This window comes from Myotis yumanensis, unplaced genomic scaffold (assembly GCF_028538775.1).
Source record: "Myotis yumanensis isolate MYYU_CA2020_CCGP unplaced genomic scaffold, mMyoYum1.0.hap1 SCAF_13, whole genome shotgun sequence".
NCBI lineage: Eukaryota > Metazoa > Chordata > Mammalia > Chiroptera > Vespertilionidae > Myotis > Myotis yumanensis.
Window position 1 is genome coordinate 26,820,357 of NW_027223764.1, and position 19,563 is coordinate 26,839,919.

The window sequence follows — 19,563 nt, forward strand, 5'->3', positions numbered from 1 at the left end:
ATGTCAGAACTAGAGATGGGGTGAGATGAAAGAACAGAGAGCTATAATTTATTGAATTGCATCATTATCACCAACTGAGTCACCCACTGAATTCAGTTTAACTTCTTCCCATCTGAGCTGGCAAAGACACTTTAAAGAGAGAAGAGATTTGAGAACTAAGAATTTTTGTTTTCTGGCACAAGTCTCTGAAGATTCAAATGAAATGTGCTAAACACAAATAAGAAAGTATTACCACAATCAAAATCTGATGTCAAAGTAGAGGTTTGTTTTTTGTTTGTTTTTTTGTTTTTTTACTTTATTGTTGACACTATTACAGATGTCCTCATTTTCCTACCTTTTGCCCATCCCCACCCAGTCCCCACCCCATCTTCCCTGTGGCCATCACCACACTATTGTTTGTGTCCATTGATTATGCATATATGTTCTTTGGCTAATTCCTTTACCTTCTTTCATTCAGCCCCCCTTCCCTCCTAAAGTAGGAAATTTTAAATATTAAGATTAAAAGAGAGGAAGGGCGGGATTAAGGAATACCACCATTCTGCATTGGACCAGCTTTTTTCTAAATTTGTTTCTTTTTTTCACAAATGCACCTCATTTGAGAAGTTTTTTATTCTATTGCATCAGATGAATGAGACGTGGCTATCTGCTGACCAGACATTCTGGTCAGTCATCATTCTTCCGAAATCCCATTTCCAGAGTCTGACATTTTCTCATTCTAACTTGAAGGTTTGCTTCTAGAAAAGAACGAGAGAGAGACTCAAAAGAGAGTATTTGAGTAGCTAGCACAAAACATTCTATGTTTAACAGTGTAGGAATCTCTGTTGGTTTTGAGGAAGCTATTTAAATGTTGGTCTCTCCTAAAATTTCTTCCATGAATTAGCCCCGTTAAAATCACTATACCCAAAGCAGAGTTCCCTTTCCATTTCTGTGACTTGTTAGATTTTTTTTTTTTTGCATCTTATAATTTTACTTGCCATTGGCATATGGAGTCATGACATTTTATTCCAAGAAGAGAAATTAAAATCCAGTTTTATTTTTTTAAATGGTAACATTAATCTTTTATTCAGATGTTTAACTCATTTTTTTCTTTATATATATATTTGTATCGAATATCTACTATGTGCTCAAAATTGTTCTGGGAACCCTGAATGCAGCAGTGAACCAAACAATAAAAGCTCCAAAGAGCTTCTTTTCCAGTGGGAGGAGGAGAAATAAGAAAATATCTATGTGAAATAATAGAAAGTGTTGGTAAAGAAAATGAAGCAAGGTAGGGGGAATAAAAAGTGAATGGAAGTAATTTTATATATAGTATGAGCAGGTCTGTGACAAAATGTTTTGAGCAGCAGAGACCTGAAGGTAGTGAAAGTGTGAGCCATAGAATATCTGGAGCAATATCCAAGCGGTAGTGGTCATTCTCTAAAAATTTCTGAAATTCTGAACTATGCCGAATCATTCATTCATTCATTGAGCAACTCAACAAGCCTTTTCTCAGCATCTCCGCTCTTACCAAGTACAGGAAGGACAAAACTGAAGGGAACACGATTCCCTCCTTGAAGTACATTACAGGCATCTGGATGTTACACTGCTTTAGAGTATCTAAAGATATACCCAGACTCATATATTTAAAGATCATGGTTCCTGTGTGGCACCGCATAGAATTAGCTGACAAAGAGAGAATGTTAGGAAATCTGTAAACTAAAAAAATGCAAACACAGTGGTAAATACATCTCAAATAAAGCCTTCCTGGTTGAGTTTCTGCTCCTTTACTAGGAAACGGTATGCTCCCGGAGACTGCTTTGCCGTGACTACAATTGGGTGCTTTACAGAATCTGAATGAGAAATTATTAATTCTCAAGAATTACGAATTCTCAAGATTGCTATGCGCTTCTCTTTTACAAGACCAGTGGCTCTTAAAGAGCTAATAGCTTCATCAATATGCCTGTGACTCATCCTTCTGCTGAGTCCAGGCCGGGTGCCCACAGGCTGCAGGTCGCACAGACGAACAGCATGGGGCAGTGTTTAAATGCTGATCTGAAAACCAGCGCCACGGGCCTCAGACAGTTTTGAGCACTTCTCTGCAATCGCTGCAGATGCATCCCCGGGATTATATTTTTCTTTTATATTGCTATGTGTCATGTTTTGTTTACCAAACAGAATGTAGGAAATGAATAGGCAGTTTTCCCGCAGACTTCTTTGTAGATAAATGGTCAGAATGAACTCTGTTGCTTAAGGAAAGCATAAACACAATTTAGTCACTGGATGTGGCTATATGTACGTTGTTGCTGTGGGGAATTTTGGTTTGGCTAAAGTGCTATTTTCTTTGAAAATTCTGATATACCAAAGTTCTCTTTGTTTTCATAATAGCCCCACTCCACCCACCAAAAAAAAGTAAGCTATCAAATTACTGAGGTTTCACTTGTATAAATGCAGTTGTACATATCTAACATAATTGTGAATTTATTTTGCCAAGTCTTTAAATTATAAATACTATTTGAATAAAGGAGAACAAGCTTTTGATTCATTTTTACAACTTTCATAGAGGATTTTCTCTCACGTAGACTTTTTTTTTCCATTGAGCACATACAGCCAAGTGAATTTTAAGCCATCCCCAAAATACACGTGTGTGTGTGTATGTGTGTGTGTGTGTGTGTGTGTGATCATGTGCATCGTCCTTAACATTTTAAGGTAATGCCACTAACAGTGATTGAAGTCTTTATATAATAATATAATGTAGAAAAGCTCTATGAATGCGATTGTCATTATCACTGAGTAGATGTATAAAGATATTTTTAACCTGTGACTATTGTCCTTACGCATGAACATTCTCACTACTGTCCTAACTTTTGTATGTACTGTCATCACAAAGACTGCTTTGAGAGAATGTGATTCCTTATTGCCTGCTTTGCCAATTGCATTTCAATTACTTATACTACATATACATCTACTGAGCACTTACTGTATTCTAGGTATTGTCCCAGATTCATAGGTTAATGAGCCCTGGTCCCAGTTCTTAAGGAGCTCATAGTGGGAAGATTTGTCTGTTGCACTTCTCTTCTAGTTGCTTCTGAAATTTGTTGTTTTTATACAGTTAGGCTTTAGGTTATTTCTGGTTATTTCTTCTGCCCTTCATGCTTGCCTGGGCTCCACTGCTTGTTAGCTCTGTGACCTTGGGCACATTATGTAACCTCTCTGACTCCCTGAGTCCTCTTCTGCGCAGTTGAGGTGATGATTCCTACCTCAGCATGGTATTTGGGGAGATTAAATAAGATAATTTATTAAAACACCTAGTAAATTGCTGGCACATGATCAGTGGTCAATGAAGGAAGCTGCTGTTGCTGCTATTTAATTTGTATTTGTTACATGTCTGGTACTTATTGCTAAGGTTTAGCTCCCTATCATTGCCTTGCTGCTATACATTCTTCAAACACATGGCCAGTTAGGAATTTGGAACTAGAGTAAATAGCAATAGCTTCAGTTTATGAGTATCTTTTATAGTCTCAGTATTTTACGTGCCTTGTCAGCAATCCTTAAAACAACCACGTATTGTATTATCCCTACTATATAGGGGAAGACCAGGGAGATAAAAATTACTTTCTATGAAACTACCTACTAGAAGAATCAACATACTGACTCCAAAGCCTGCCATCTTTTTAATTCCACCCATTCGCCGATGTCTTCCAATTCTCAGTGCTTTACCTTTTTTTTTTTTTTTTTTGAAAAATGAGTGTGTATTATGATCACAACAGTAGAAGTTTTCATTTGAGCACAAACTCAAATACTCAGATTGGGATGTCTGATGATGTCATTAACAAGCTAAGATATAGAGAGATCTGCACTTTTATAAATAAATGTGATTTTTAGTCTATGGATAGCCAAAGTTCCCCAAATAGTTCTCAGGTCTTGCCATTTGCAGCAGTTTATTTTTCTGTATCAACTGAAAGAAGAATTGTATTTAAAGGGGGTGTGGTGAGTGCTTTCTTTCTTCGGACTTTTGGAAGTATTTTAGAAATTTTGATAAAAGTTTATCACTTTGATTTTTAATAAAAGGTTTGTTGATATTTTGACTTTTCTTTAATCATAAGTGGTAAACTTTGAAAATCTGTGCTTGCTTCAGTATACTATTTCTCTGTCTTTGTTTTGTACTTCTTGGTGCTTGAAGACATCAGGCATAAAGAGGTGATATAATTAAGAATATGGCCCAGCTGGTGTGGCTCAGTGGTTGAATATCAACTTACAAACCAGGAGGTCACAGTTCGATTCTGGCCAGGGCACATGCCTAGACCAGGAGGGGTGTGTAGGAGGCAGCCAGTCAATGTTTCTCTTTCATCATTGCTGTTTCTATCTCTCTATCCCTCTTCTTTCCTCTCCCATCCTCTCTCTAAAATCAATAAAAATATATTTAAAAGGAAGAAGATGGACAGCTGACCCATGTGGCTCAACTGCTCAGCCACTGCCAATGTAACAAGAATTTCTGATTTGAGAAAAAAGGAACTTTGGGTGTCTACTTCCTATGAAAAAACTGAACAAACTATTAAATTAAATTAGAATAGTTACAATTCTACATAGAATTCTCATTATCAGCTTCTAATGAGAGCACATGCCAGTGTAACTGGACTTTATTTTCCAACTCTGTAAAATGAGAGCATGGAAATCTAGATCCCTAAGATCCCTTCTCAATCTAAAATCCAACCTAAAAGGATTCTTTTAAAAGGCAGGTTTGTTTGTAAGAAGGCCAGGTGTATATAATTGCTGTTTGAAATGTGAGTTATTTGACCATGAGTTCATAAGTTAAAGATGTCAGAAAGTGTGTTTATAAAATGTTAAAGTGGGTGAGTGAGAGAGAGATATTTTATTGTTGTTTACAAACCACCTTGGTTAACAAGCTTGCACCTATTCTGAAGACATTGGATTTGGGGGTGGGAGAAGGAAAGAAAGAGAAAAGTTCATATTCAAGCCAAGATTTAATAGTTGTGTTTTTTAAAAAATAATGATTACTTTGTCTCTTTCATCCATTAAACTTGAGTTCCTTGAGTCTTTTCTATTTCTACCACCTTGCACTGTCCCAAGTAATAATTTTGAATGAACAAATTAGTAATTGAATGACAAAAATCTCCTGTGTACTTGATTATATTATGAGAAAGTAAGACTTCTTCAACTTGCACTCTTTTTAGCCTCAACTATCTTATCGCCTGCTATCCACCTACATATGTTAAAGAGGGGAAAAATCAGTTAACAAAGGGAAAACATTTTTCACTGTTATCCTGCTTTTTCACTGAACTCTCATTAAAGAAAAGCAGATGACTATCTTCTTTATGTCTAGCTGAATGACTTCTGAAGTTTTACAAACATAAATGATTTTTATTTCTATGAAGCAGTTCTGTTAGCACAGTAAAACCCCTAAATGAGATACAGCAGAAACTTGTGTAGGACTTTTCTCCCATTTGCAGATGAGATGTGATGATAAGAGCAAAGTTCAGAGGGATGCAACTGCTGGCTTTGAAAAGGAAAAGGGGCTACAAATCAGGAATGTGGGCAGCCTTTAGAAAAGGCAATGAACAGATTCTCCTCTACAGCCCCCAGAAGGAAACCAGCCCACAGACACCCAGATTTTACCCCCATAAGACCTACTTTGTACTTCTGACCTCCAGAACTGTAAGAGACTACATTTGTGTTATTCTCAGCCACTATGTTTATGATTATTTGTTACAGCAGCCAGAGAAAACTAATATACCCAGTAATTATTTTCATCAACAATGTTTTTAATGAAAATTGCTTATAACTCATCTAAAAATGATAATCATATTGAACATTATAACCATTTCTAATGGGATACTCTATGTAGGAATTGTGAGGAATTTACCTCTCCTCTCTTAAAAATAATTCCAGTTGACTGCTTTCTCTAATAGTTTGAAAGCACCTTTACATCCTACAGTTTTGCTGAGTCAAGTACTGATAGTCTAATGAGTTCTAAGGAACTTTTGAGCAATTCACTTGGAAATGAGTAGGAACTTACTGAGGCATAGATCTTTTAATGAGGTCATTCTCTTTACTTTATAGTGAAAAAGGTTTGCCCCTACACAGATTATTTATATCCTACCCATAATTGGAAAAGCCAAAATTGCTTTGCAGTTTCAAAATGCTGATATTTGGAAATGTATTTACTTTAACCATGATAGACTCTAATTTATCTGCAATTAGTTTTGCTTAGAATGTTCCAAGGATGTGTCTGTTAGTAAATTCTGTAAAACCCTACTAATTATTTGAAAGAAAATGTGCTTTTCAAATTCATAAAGTTCAAGATAGCATCCCAATGCTAACATGCACACGCCAAGACTGGCAGATGGAAGCACTTTCGTAACTACTTCTACTTTGCACAGTGATCATGGAGGTGGAGTTTGTTCTTTAGTGCTATCATAAATCAGTGTGAAGAGAGGGAAAACAATTTAAAAGTAAACAGAAAAGGAAAGTCTTGAACTAAGGACATGATGTCTCTGAAGATTATCTCGAGGGGTTGACATACCCTTTAGGGCCATTGTTTCAAAATAATGAAATGAAAAAACTCATTTCTCCTCAACTTTTCATTTCCAACACACTAATACACATAGACGCATACCATACATTTAATCCGATAAGCATTTATTGGAACCCTGTCATTGGTATACCATAATCCTTCCATGATTCTTTTCATGTCATTTACCATATAAACAACATTTACATTTGTTGTCTATTGTTTTGGTTTCTTGAAGAACTCAATTTAGGATTTGAAAGTTCTTGTTGTCTTTGAAGCAATATTGTTGGATTTTCTAACAGTTATTATCCAGAAGTTTTATTTAGTCTGCTCAACAAAAAAGTTTATGGCTTGTTAAGAAAGGTATTAACATTTCTTGCCTGGATAATATATATGTTTCTAATCATTGACATATGATGTAAGTTTTCTGAATCATGGATTACATTTTAAAATTTCTATTTATCCCTAACATGAAGCCAATAATCAACTATTTTTAAACACTTTTATTATTAGAAGTTTCCTCAGTTGTAGTGTTCATTGAATTTCTTGTTTTTTATATTGAAGTAAGAAAAAAAGTGCCTACTTGCAATAATCACAAAAGGCAAAACTTAATTCCCTTACTTAATTGCAATCAACATAAATCGGTGAACTCTGTCTTTAGTTTAACTGTTCAATGTTTTTAAAATACCATTATGTATTTTATAATTTCATAGTTTTATTTCTGGCTTAAGCAGGTAAAAAGATCAGCAAAGCATTTTTCCCTTTTATAAATGCTTTAAAATGCTTTGAATAGGCAACAGTGCCAAAATACTCTTTTGCACTTAAAAATGACTTCACAGTAAGATAGATATAAAAAGTGAATATGGAGTCAAATCTACTTACAATACTTGGAGAATTCTGTAGTTTTAAATTTTAGTTTTTATTCTTGATGTGAAAGTAATTACAGAATTATCATGCCATATTCTATATACTTTACAATTACTTCTCAATGGCATTGTAGTTGACATATATATTTTTTCTCAATAATAACCCTAAATTCAAGACACTTCATTTCATATACCCATACACATAATATTTTATTTAATAATTATTTATTGAATGACTGAATAGGTTCAAATTCTTGAAATACCTCAGAATGATCATCTTAGCTGCTATTTATTAGTGCTACTGATAAAGAAAATATTTTTATTTAAAATGGCCAATTAATTAAAGTGCATACATTGGATATTTTTTTCTTGAAACAAGTCTCACATTGTTTATAATTATATATATATATCATGGTAGTAACTGACAAAAAAAAGGATGTCTTTTGATAAAAGGAAGTTCCTGGGAACTAAACTGTCAGCTCTTTAACACAATGATGAATTGTGCTATTGAATTTATATTGACTCTATATTGTTCCCTTTTTATTAAAGTCTTTCTCTGTTTACTTTAAGTTTTTGGTCAGCATCCTAGAAAAGTGAAGGTAAAAGTTTGGGATAAGATATAGGGAGCATCTTAGAGGTTTGCTACACTGAAAATACACATTATGTGAAATGCCTGGGAAGCAGCGTTCAGAAAAACAGCTCTAGCTAAGAAGGGGGCCTTACAGTAGGACAGTGCTGCAGCAGAGGGGCATCACCAGGCAGGTTGCTAATGGTAGGGACCCAAAAAAGCAGAGAGCAGAGGTGTCCAGGGGAGCACACCCTGGAGTGTTACCAGCCTTATCCAACAGCTGCCAAATGGCATTATCCCATGGCCCCAATGGGTCATAAGATGGGAATGTTCATTTTGTACTCTACACAGTACAACACAAGCAGCATGCTGTCTTCCAACCATTTATTTAAAAAAATCAAACTCAAAACAAAACTCTTTTATGTTCTTATATGAGAACATCTTTTCCATAGAGATATTTTCCACCTAAAGCATGAAAGAAGACTGAAAGTCACTGGTCATCTAAATACACTTAAGGAACTGAAGTTGTCTCCTTCAGTGGCTGTATGTCATCCAGGGGCCCACCTTGGTCTGTTATTTTGAAATCAAGCAATGCAGAGCATCTGTTCTTGTCAGAGTTGCTTACCTATATGCTACACTGGACATTTTAAATTATCTTTGGATTGTTAGAACGAAGAAGAACCCTGGAAAAGACTCGAGTAAGTCAGACTCTTAGTTGATAGCCAAATAATTAGACATACCTCACAAGATTTTTTCCTATCCAAATTTTACCAGTATTATTTTTTTTATGGGCTGATGATAGGAATAAATGGGGAAAAGGCAGAAGATCAGGGTTAAACAACAGAGAAGACTGATAAGTTTAGTTCTTCAAACTGGTAGAAATTGGAGGTAGAAAGACATGAGGGAGGGTCTATCAGGGTGAATTTATCTCTGCTACAGACCAGTCAAAAAGGATGAAAATATGCAGATATCTGTCCTTCTTTATTCCATTGGGCATTCTTAATGAGGCAAACAGGATATAGAGATATCCTCTCTCCCTGAATAAAAAAGGGAAAGGGGAAACAATAAGAATAGCTAACACTTAAATAGTGCTTACTATTGACCAGGTGCCTATAAGCATATAAACATTTGTTTAAAACATAAACATGCAAAAAGTGTTTTAATTATATTAACTAATTTAATTCTAGCATCAGTCCTAACATGATTGTCCCCATTTACATGATGAAACTGAAGTACAGAAAAGTTAAGTAACTTTCCCGAAATTACAGAGCTTGTAAGTGGCTGAACCTGAGCAAGGATTCCTGCCCAGGCTGCCTGGCTAGAGACCACACTGTATGTTGTGCCTTGAATTGTTCAGACTTAACAGAAAATAAATATTTTGAATATAATGTCCTCATAATCACATTCTTAATATCCCATCACTTTATCCAATGGAAAGCAAAACATGTATGGTGTCTCCAATAAAGCAAATAATACGTATTTTATTTGAGGGTTCAGATTTCATATAATTAGTAGGTCACTAAGACCTATTTTAGAAACTGGTTCTCATATAGACTAGATTGTTGGAACCCAGTGGTCAAAGATTACTTCTGTTGTCATTTTAATTCATTCAAAAACGTCACATGTGGTATGCCTTGCATTTTATTATAATTAATTTTAAAATATTTTATAAGGTATATAAAGTATTTTTGTGTATATTTAGTACATTTTAACCATTTTTTTTCTGTTAAATAAATGTCTTTGTATATTTTAGGTTTGCTTTTCCACAGACATTTTTTCTAAACTTTTTCATCTCATGTGTCTTTCTTAACCAGATGTAATTTCTTAAAAAGATAATTTTGATTGTACTGGACAACCAGTAGATAACCCATTGGTCCATCTAAATTATAAAATATATAACAAGCAAGCATAAAGTGTTGTTTAAGAAGTTTCAGAAGAAGATGGGGAACTCCTAAATAACCAATTTTAGAAGGCTTTTTAAAAATATTGAAATAAATTCACAATAAGGTTTTTCATTTTTTCTCACTGTTATCATTACCTGAACTTTCCACTTCACAAGTGAGAAGAAGAGATTTTGGGCAAAACCTAGGGTGAAAATAGTAGGAGCTGGGGATGAAAATGGGGAATGGGGTAGAGGATGGAGGGATGCTGGGGGTTGGAGGAAGGCTCCAGGATAATCAAATGCCATGCGGAATTAGGCTAAAAATATTGAGCTAACAGATTGTATAACCAAGACATGAGGATAAAGGTGGGAGCATACAGGTTGGGGTCAATTTAAACAAGTCCACTTCTTTTAAAATCCATTTAAAAAGATTCTTTACAGAGTTGTCCATGTCTCCATCTAGACATTACCTCAGTTTGGTGGTAGCTTTGTCCTCAACGTTGTGTATTAGGAACGGCATGGCTTTATATCACTCAAGGGAGATATACTTGCAAGTCCTATGAGAGCCCAGAGCATTTTTATTATATTTTGTGATTACAGTTGGAGATGCTGTTTATCTTATTACTTGTAAAACTCAGAGGGAAGCTTTCCAAGGGCTTCACGGCTCTCAGGTCTCTTTGTAATCAAATCTGCTTCTTCAGCAGTAATTTTAGCATCTATTATCGCTGAGCCTCTGGCAGCCCAGCAGCCTCGCAGCTTTGACATCACTTGTGGTTTGCAGAACATCATGCAGTGCTGTCTAGTGCTCCTGATAATAGTTTCTAAATGCATAGCTGTTTTTACTGCTTGAAATTGCCCCATCTCTTCCTAGCAATTGAATTTGGCAAGTTAATCATTTAACTTTTTCTACCCCATGCCCAGACCTCACTGCAGGATCACTGGCGTCACACCAAGTAAGACTTCACAGTGACAGAAATAAGTTTGTGCTGGAACTGGGAATGTCACCGTCTCTGGAAGATGTCTATATTGTCTTTTTTAGATGGAGAAACAAAAGCAATTAAAAGCATATTTTTCGAAGTACACCTAATGAGTCCAAAACAGAACCCAAAAGGGAAATCTGTGCCTCTCACTCCTGGTCACATGAGTGGTTCCCTGGGCTTCCTTCTCTTCTCACCAAAGCTCCTGTGCCTGCAGCACAGTGTAATCATACTTGAGTTCAGCCTCACACTTACATTCTCAGAGCTGATTCCAAGATATTAGGTTTAAAGACTCGGGTGGGGGTTGGGGGCGGGGGGAGATGGTCAAGGAGGCCTACATTAATCTGATGGGCTAGCTCTCCATTCATTGCAACCTTGAATTTTTCTATCATGGGGATCCATCTTTAGTCAAGGCTTGTAATTAATTACAAACTCAGTGGAAAGAGACTCTAGCAGTAACATGAATTATCCCCTAAGAAAAATGTAAAGGTGCCTCTCCCCTCTTTAACTCTGTATCCTCAGAAATGCCTCATCATGTCCTTGGAGTGGACTGCGCAAGGTTCCATTGATTCGCCATATCCTCATGTTCACCAACCAGGCATGCCAGCCACCGAGACTTCCTCCCCCATAAAGAGTCTCCAGAAAAACATCAAAGACAGGAAGTCCTTGTTAGTACCATACATTGACTCAGAGCGGCACAACTAAGATATTTCTCCTTGCCTCGGGTCAGTTTGACCCAGACCCAGATTTGACTAGAATATAGAGATATAAATTATAAGGCTAAAGAAGGAGCTGTTGTTAGGGTCACTTGTCTTCTCAAGCTAAAAAAAAAAAGGTTAGGAATATTTTCTTTCATAAACAAAATCTTGCTGCCCTAATTTCCTAATTTCTGGTGCACGATAGTACAATGTGTTCTCAAGACTAATTCTTCCCTGGTGTGATTCCATCTTGCGCGTCTGTCCTGGGGAACAGAAGTCCTTTATCTCTGTTCGCCTTCTTTCCCACTTAAGTGTGTGCCACCACCCCAGGGATGATTCAATGGATGTGGACATGAGCCCTCTGAGGCCCCAGAACTATCTTTTTGGTTGTGAACTAAAGGCCGACAAAGATCATCACTTTAAGGTGGATAATGATGAAAATTAGCACCAATTATCTTTATGAACAGTCAGTTTAAGGGCTGGTGCAAAGGTTGAATTGCACATTGTTGAAGCAGAGGCAAGGAATTATGAAGGCAGTCCAATGAAAGTAACACTGGCAACTTTGAAAATGTCTGTACAGCCAATGGTTTCCTTTGGTGGCTTTGAAATAACACTAGCTGGGGTCTTATGGTTGAAGTGTGGTTCAGGGCCTGTACATATTAGTGGACAGCACTTAGTCGCTGTGAAGGAAGATGCAGAGTCAGAAGATGAAGAGGAGGAGGATGTGAAATCCCTAAGTATGTCTGGAAAGTGTTCTGCCCCTGGAAGTGGTAGCGAGATTCCACAGAAAAAGTAAAATTTGCTGCTGCTGAAGTTAATGAGGAGGATGATGATGATGACGATGATGACTTTGAGGATGAGGAAGCTGAAGAAAAAGCTCTAGTAAAGAAATCTGTATGAGATACTGCAGCCAAAAAAGCACAAAAATCAAACCAGAATGGGAAAGACTCAAAACCATCAATGCCAATATCAAATGATCAAGAATCCTTAAAAACAAAACTAAACAAAAAACAGGAAAAAACTTAAAATACAAAAAGGACCTGGTTTTGTAGAGGACATTAAAGCAAAATTGCAAACAAGTATAGAAAAAGCATATCAAATAATCCTGGGAATTACTGGTGAATTAAGCCCAAAGATGGGGAAAGAGGAAGAGGAGAGACAGATATAGTCCATACTGCATATCATCAACAGTCCAGACTGAAGTCTTCTATTGTAATCTCAGACCCCTTTCTGATTGTCCACTCACCCATGCCCCCTTCCAGGCTGAGGGTAATCGCACTGTTATCTCCTAAAGTGCTTTTCCTTTGACTGCTGTGGTTCAGGGAACTTTTCTTTCTACTTGTGCATTTGCCTCACCTCTTTGACCAGGTTTTAAACACCTTTGTATCTCCCTATCTGCCCAATAAATATTTGAATGAATCAAAACAAAAAAGACTAATTCTTGGAGCAGTCTAGAAAGGTTCATGTGCTTCTCATTTTGTTGCTACTTGTTGAAGGCCAAAGGGGTTGAACGTGTCAGACATAGTGGGCCACTTGCATGACATACTACATGCTAATAAGAAACGATATGTGGGAATTCCAGGATATGTTTCATCCTGTTTCAGCATTAAATTGCAGAGCATGGCCAAGTATCTGTTTTCATTGAGAAAAGCCAGAATCCGCCAAAGTCAACATGAAGCAAAAGAATTGCATCGTGATGAAAAGGAGTTAAGACATGTACACAGACACGTTGTTCTTTTTTTCCCATTGTTATCTAAGTAGCCTTGTTTATTTTTCAAAAAAGTTTTAAATTTTTCATTGCCATTTAGAAAACTTTGAGTTAGAGAATTCAGTTTACATATTGATTTATATTCCATTTTGAAACTGTTCACAGTATAAATATGTTCTCCATATAATAGAAATGCTCATATAGTTTTCACAGTTAGCAGCCTTATCATGGAAGACAACTGATAGAAGTGGGCTTTCTTTTCTTTATTGAAACCATGTTCTAGAATTTCAATTTCAAGTGGCTTAAGAAATGCAGTCAGGAGAGACCTGTAGTGAGCTACCACACTATCCAGAAATGTGATTCCTGATCATGGTGGGAGAGCAACCTGGAGTTCCCAAAACTCAACTTCTGATTAAGGGGAACAAATTATTCTGCTTCTAGCAAATGACCGTACACATTGCTTAATCTATGACACATGAGAAAACTACATGTGGTGTGCCCATAAAATAATGAGACTTCGTTTTTAAGTTACTTAGATAGAATTTATTTAAAATGTGTGTCATCCTTGAGAGAGTTCCTCTGGACATTCATATTTAGTCCACAATTCTCAATGGTTTTTGGAAACTTTTGGAGAGTTATTTTAAATAAAGGTTTAGTTAACTATTTTAAATAAAACTTGGACAAAGTTTTGGGTGTGTTTTTTTTTTTTTGGAAACTACCCAAGAGTCTATTTGGGTATTTGGAGCCACCCTGGAAAAATTCTTCAAATTGCTGCTGTGGTCACACATTCTTTTTGATACACACCTACTTCTCTAGCCATGGCCTCAATAATTTGGACTCTTCTAAAACTGTTTTCTCCATTCAAAAGAAAACGTTTTGCTGTCCTTGCAGATATTCAGAAGAATGAGCCGCAGTCTCTAGAAGCAATTCCGGAAGGGGACTTTTCAAAATGTTTATAATAATAGTAACAATTTTGGTATAACAGCATCACTTTTGAAATAGCACAATTGTCTGAATGTGTTAGTTCCTACATATTTGTTGAAAAATATAATACTTTATAGTCACATGTCTAATAGGTAGTAAAGTGCCTTGTTATAGAACATTTTCACTTCTTGAACTTGAAAACAATTGCTGTTCCAGGAGCCTCCATTATAGCTCATGAAGTGTTTGTCTTTGACTTTTGGAAGAATTGGGGATCTTACAATTTTTTAGGAGTTATGCTGCATAATCTAGCATAGTTGTCCCACAGGCATTTTTTAAAACTACATCTTCTAATGGTAAAAATGTGTTGTTAGGAAAGTAAGACTTCACAAAATAAGAAAACAAGGTTTTATATTTTGAAACACAGATAATTGAAATACTTTTTTTTACCACAATATAAATATAATATTTGAAATTATATTGACATTCTGGTAGAGACGAAGTCTAATTTAACTCACCTTTGTTAGTTTGTATATTACATTATTAAAGCGGTAACAGTGTTTTGTTCATAGATGATGGTTAAAATCTATTGACAGAATAAATGTAAATACTGAAAAATTAGATCATGAAAGACATTTGATACATTCCAATAGCTTGATGGGTATTTAAAAGTAAATACAGATATATTTTGTAAACCTTTATTTTGAATTATTTAACTTCTAAATATATTACATCAACTCCAAAATTATGGACCTGATATTTAAAAAAATGTTAGATGTGTCCATGTTACAAAGCAAGTTAGATATCTACAGAGATGAATTTTTATAACATATGTGCTGAGTAACTTTTGTGGTTCCAAATGCTGTACTTGATGCTGGAGAAAATGTGTGGAAAAACAGATAGCATCCTCTATATATGGAGCTTATACTCTGGTGACTGTTGGGCTCTAGGGAGAATAGACCAAACTAGGAGTCTTCATAGTGACTCTGTATTCTATGGAAAAACTCTCATTCCTACACTCTGGGTTCTTTTCTTTTCATTGAAGTATGACAGATTTGGACTCATGGTCTCCATAGTCCTCTAAGATCAGAGGGTATGCTGATTTTTTAAATTCTCCTTTGTTATCTTAACTGTTAAATCATACCTCCCAAATTCTTAGTATTTTCAATATGAAACATATATGAGTGCTATGTATGAGTGCATTTTGTAAATTGTAAAATCTTTTCACTCTGAGGTAGTGCTATTTATTCAAGAAGGCATTGAGCTATATCTACACAAAGTGCAATGTAGACTCACCTGGTTACTTAGAAAATGAGGAAACTAATCAAAGGGTCCTTTTTTTCCCCTCTCAAAATTTGGAAATATTTTTCCTGAATTAATTGGTTAATTTATCATTTATTTACCTCACTTAGTTTTGTAGAAACGATGTCTAAATCCCTTGAAACCACAGTTCACATTCACTAAGGTTCAGAGCTTATGTTTTCTGGCGGGTACAGAATGTGTCACCCTGTGAGAGAGAGACTCTATTGTTTGTGGAAGCAGAGAACAAAATGAAGTCATATATCTGGAAGACATCCTATTTGGCCACCGACTTTTGGGAAGAATTAACTCCAAATAATTTTAAATGGCTAGTTAACCTCTTCCTTAAACATTTTCCAGCAGGGAGATGTCAGGCCTTCCCTCAGTAACCTAAGTCAGCAGTCACATACATTTTCTTAAGTAGGTTTCTTCGTGTGAAAATCTGGAAAAAGGAAATGACAAGATAATGTCTAAGACTATCCCCTCTATCTTCCTCAATTTTCCTGTTGTTTTGCCTTTTTTAAAATGTTTCAACCCATACTTAAGCCTTCTTAAGAATAAACTTCGACTAAACACGTTCAAACATATTATTAAGAAAGCATCAGATTTCACTATGACCATTTTCACTAGGAATGAAGAAGAGTTTTATTATTTCTTTTCATTTCTGCTTCCTTCACTCTTTTCTAGAAGCATCTCTATGGACAGCCATTGCAAGAGGTTTTGAGGAGAAATAAATTGTGATTGAATACAACCATAGCAGAAATGTCTCTTCTAAGGGTTAAGGAGGTCACATTGTTTGTTATATTTTTTGAAGTCTTAGAATACTTGTGGATTTTTATTCTGACGACAAAGTGCAGCTGTTTCTAGTCAACTCTTTTAAATAAAGTTCTTTCTTAGCACATCCATTTCAAAATCAGCGAACTTCTGGGCCCAGAGTCAATCTTCCCTATGTGCGTGCCAGACACTTTCATTGTTTGTGAGAGTCACAGGTTAATCTCCAAAGATAGATCTTTCTCCCAGTCAGAATCACATGTGAGTCAATAAAGGCCCCATCTGGTTCTCTGCATCTGAGACTTGTTTTGAAATCACATATAAATTCTTTATTTCCACACAATTGTATTATATTAACTGTTTCTGAATATCAATTATGTTTTTCTGCTGCTGAAACTCTCAAGTGACTCAACAAGTACATCATTCTTTTCTTCTCCAAGTTCCCCCAGGGACCCTTGGATTTGGAAAGAGTTCACTTATAAAGTTGTCATCATCAACACCATTTTTTCCTTGTCCTTTTAAACAACTTTTCATTGAAATATAAAGAAAGGTGTGCATATATTAAGTACACATCTTGATGAATTTTTACAAGTTGAATATGCACCCATATAACCAGCACCCGTCAAGAAATAAAAGACACAGCGCCCTGAGAATCCCCCTTGCACTCCCTTCTAGTCACTAACTCTCCCATCCTTGACTTCTTCTAGTAATTATTACCTTGACTTTTTTATTCTTAAATATATTTTTATTGATTTCAGAGAGGAAGCGAGAGGGAGAGAGAGATAAAAACATCAATGATGAAAGAAAATGATTGATCAGCTGCCTCCTACACGCCCCACCACTGGGGATCGAGCCCACAACCCAGCCATGTGCCCTGACTGGGAATTGAACCATAACCTCCTGGTTCATAGCTTGCTGCTCAACCAATGAGCCACGCTGGCCGGGCTTACCTTGACTTCTAACGGCATAGTTCTTTTTGTCTGCTTCTGTGCTTCATTTAAATTGAATCACACAGTATGAGCTCTTAAGTGCTTATCTTCTTTCACTTACTGTTTTTTTGTGTGTGGAATTACCTTATTAACATGTGTGGTTAAAACCATTTTTCTTATTGCTGTGTAATTTTATATTGTGTAGATACAACACACGTTATCCATTTCACTGTTGATGGGCATTTGGGTAGTTCCTCAGTTGATGCTATAATGGATAGTGCTCTTATGTACATTTCCCTTGGTGAGCAAGTTGTATACATTCTAGGATGTGTACATAGATCATCAACCTATTTTAATGTTTTATTTCATTGATGAAAAACTTACATGAAAATTTCTGGTCAGCCTGATCAACCATAGTTACCATATTGAGTTGATATACTTTTTTTCTAAATCATAACAACTTAACAGTTTGTTACCTAGACTTCCCTGCTATTTTTAGTCAAGCTAGTGTCATTTCTGTTCTTTTCACTGCTTTCCTCTCATCCTGCATATCTACTTATACACATCGTACCCGTATGCTTACTCCTCCTTCTCTGCTTCAACTTCTATTTCCTAGAATGATAGAGTAATAATATGCTATTTATACTAATAAATAACAGCAGCAACAACCATTTATTCAGCACTAACCATATACAAAAAACACTGCTATGATTTTTAACTGCTGTTTTGTTTAAATCTCACATAATCCTCATATTATGCAAATATTGCTCCAATTGATCAATATTTTTTTATTGATTTGAGAGAGAGAGAGAGAGAAAGAGAAAGAAACATCGATTTATTGTTCCACTTATTTATACATTCATTGGTTGCTTCTTGTATGCACTCTGACCGGGGATCGAACCTACAACCTTGGCATATCAGGATGATGCTTTAACCAACTAAGCTACCCAGCCAGGGCTTAATCGATACTTTTAGATAATGAAATATTACAAATACATATATTAAAAATAACCAAGACCAATATAGCTAGCATTCACGGGCCTAATTCTCAGATTTAATTTATTGTCTGCCATTTTTGCCTCAATTTTTTCCAGTACCCACGATTTAGGATTAGTTCACTTGCTCAAGTTACCCTACCATTAAGTGACAGAGCTGACAGCTGATATTTAACTTTTTATTACTGTCCCTGTAAACCCCCACTATCCTCCTCACTTTATATTTATTTCCTTGCATGATTCTATCCTGTTTTTGCTCCTCTCTGAGAATACTAGCCAATATTTATTCTTTCAGCCAACAGATACTAGTATTTAGGAGCCTTTTTTAGGTTCCAGGAACTATACTAATACTTTTCCAGGCCTCATGTAATTCTTGCTTACAGCCCCAGAAAAGATATTGGCATTGACCTCAGTTGACAGAAGAGGAAACCACAGTTTAGAGGTTAAATCACTTGTGTACTATGTACTGTAGGTCTATTAGGCACCCAAGCTAGTATCAATCTCAGGTGTGTCTAACTCTAAAGTCAATGCTTTTAATAACCTCTTAAAGTCTTGTTCATTGGAGAAAGAATGTTATTTCTTGTCATTGTAGTTAATGTGAAATGCCAGCTGGGTGTGAGCCCCTCTCCCAAGTTTCTGCCATCTCCTATTTTACAAATGAGGGTGTTAATGTCCAGACCAGTCCTGGGCCACATAGCTGTTCAGGGGAGCCAGGGCTAGAACCTATGCATCATGACATCTTGTTCAGGCTTCTCTATTACATAATGCTGCAGGTCTCCAGTTTAAGGAAGTAAGTGTGTGGACAGGTCCATGAAACAAATTTAAACCTCTTTTGTTAATGCTCTGATAAAACCATTCTCTTAAAGGCCATCTCCGGTGACCTTCTCTTCATTGTATATAGAATTTTTCTCCACTTTCATCCTCCTTATTTCATTGCCTCCTTTATGAAGCTCTTTTCCATTGGCTTCTCTGCATCTGAACTCCTTGTTCTTCTGAGATCACATTATTTCTCTCTTCTTTGTTAATTAGTCCTCTTCCTTCCTCCTAAAATATAGGCAGTACTCAAGGCTTTGTCTTGAGCCATCTTCTTTTTCTTTGTCCTCTCTCTTTGCAATTTCATTTACCCCAAGAGTTTCTGTACAGAAGATCACACATCTTTATTTTTAGCCCTGATTTCTCTTCCAAGATTTAGACCCGAGGCTCAGGCAGCTTGCAGAATTCAACTGGTGCAAAGCTAATTTCGACACCTACTCTTCTCACCAAACCTGTTCCTTTATGTTCAGTGCAGTGTCACCCCATTGGCTTGTCCCTTACTTTGTGCCTGCACTTTAACAAAGCCTCTTATGGAATCTTTCTGTCACTAGCCAAATCCTACTTTAATCCATCTTCATATCTGAACTCAAAATAATCTTCTTAAGGATACCTCAGATCATTTCATTCT

General features: G+C 36.1%; 1 protein-coding gene and 1 pseudogene across 1 annotated transcript in view; both read left to right on the plus strand.

Annotated features, from left to right (window-relative positions):
- Positions 1-19,563, plus strand: part of RNLS (renalase, FAD dependent amine oxidase) — a 221,223-nt gene that overhangs the window by 12,682 nt on the left and 188,978 nt on the right. The gene's annotated exons all lie outside the window — the stretch shown is intronic.
- LOC139022129 (nucleophosmin pseudogene) lies at positions 5,482-12,914 on the plus strand (annotated as a pseudogene).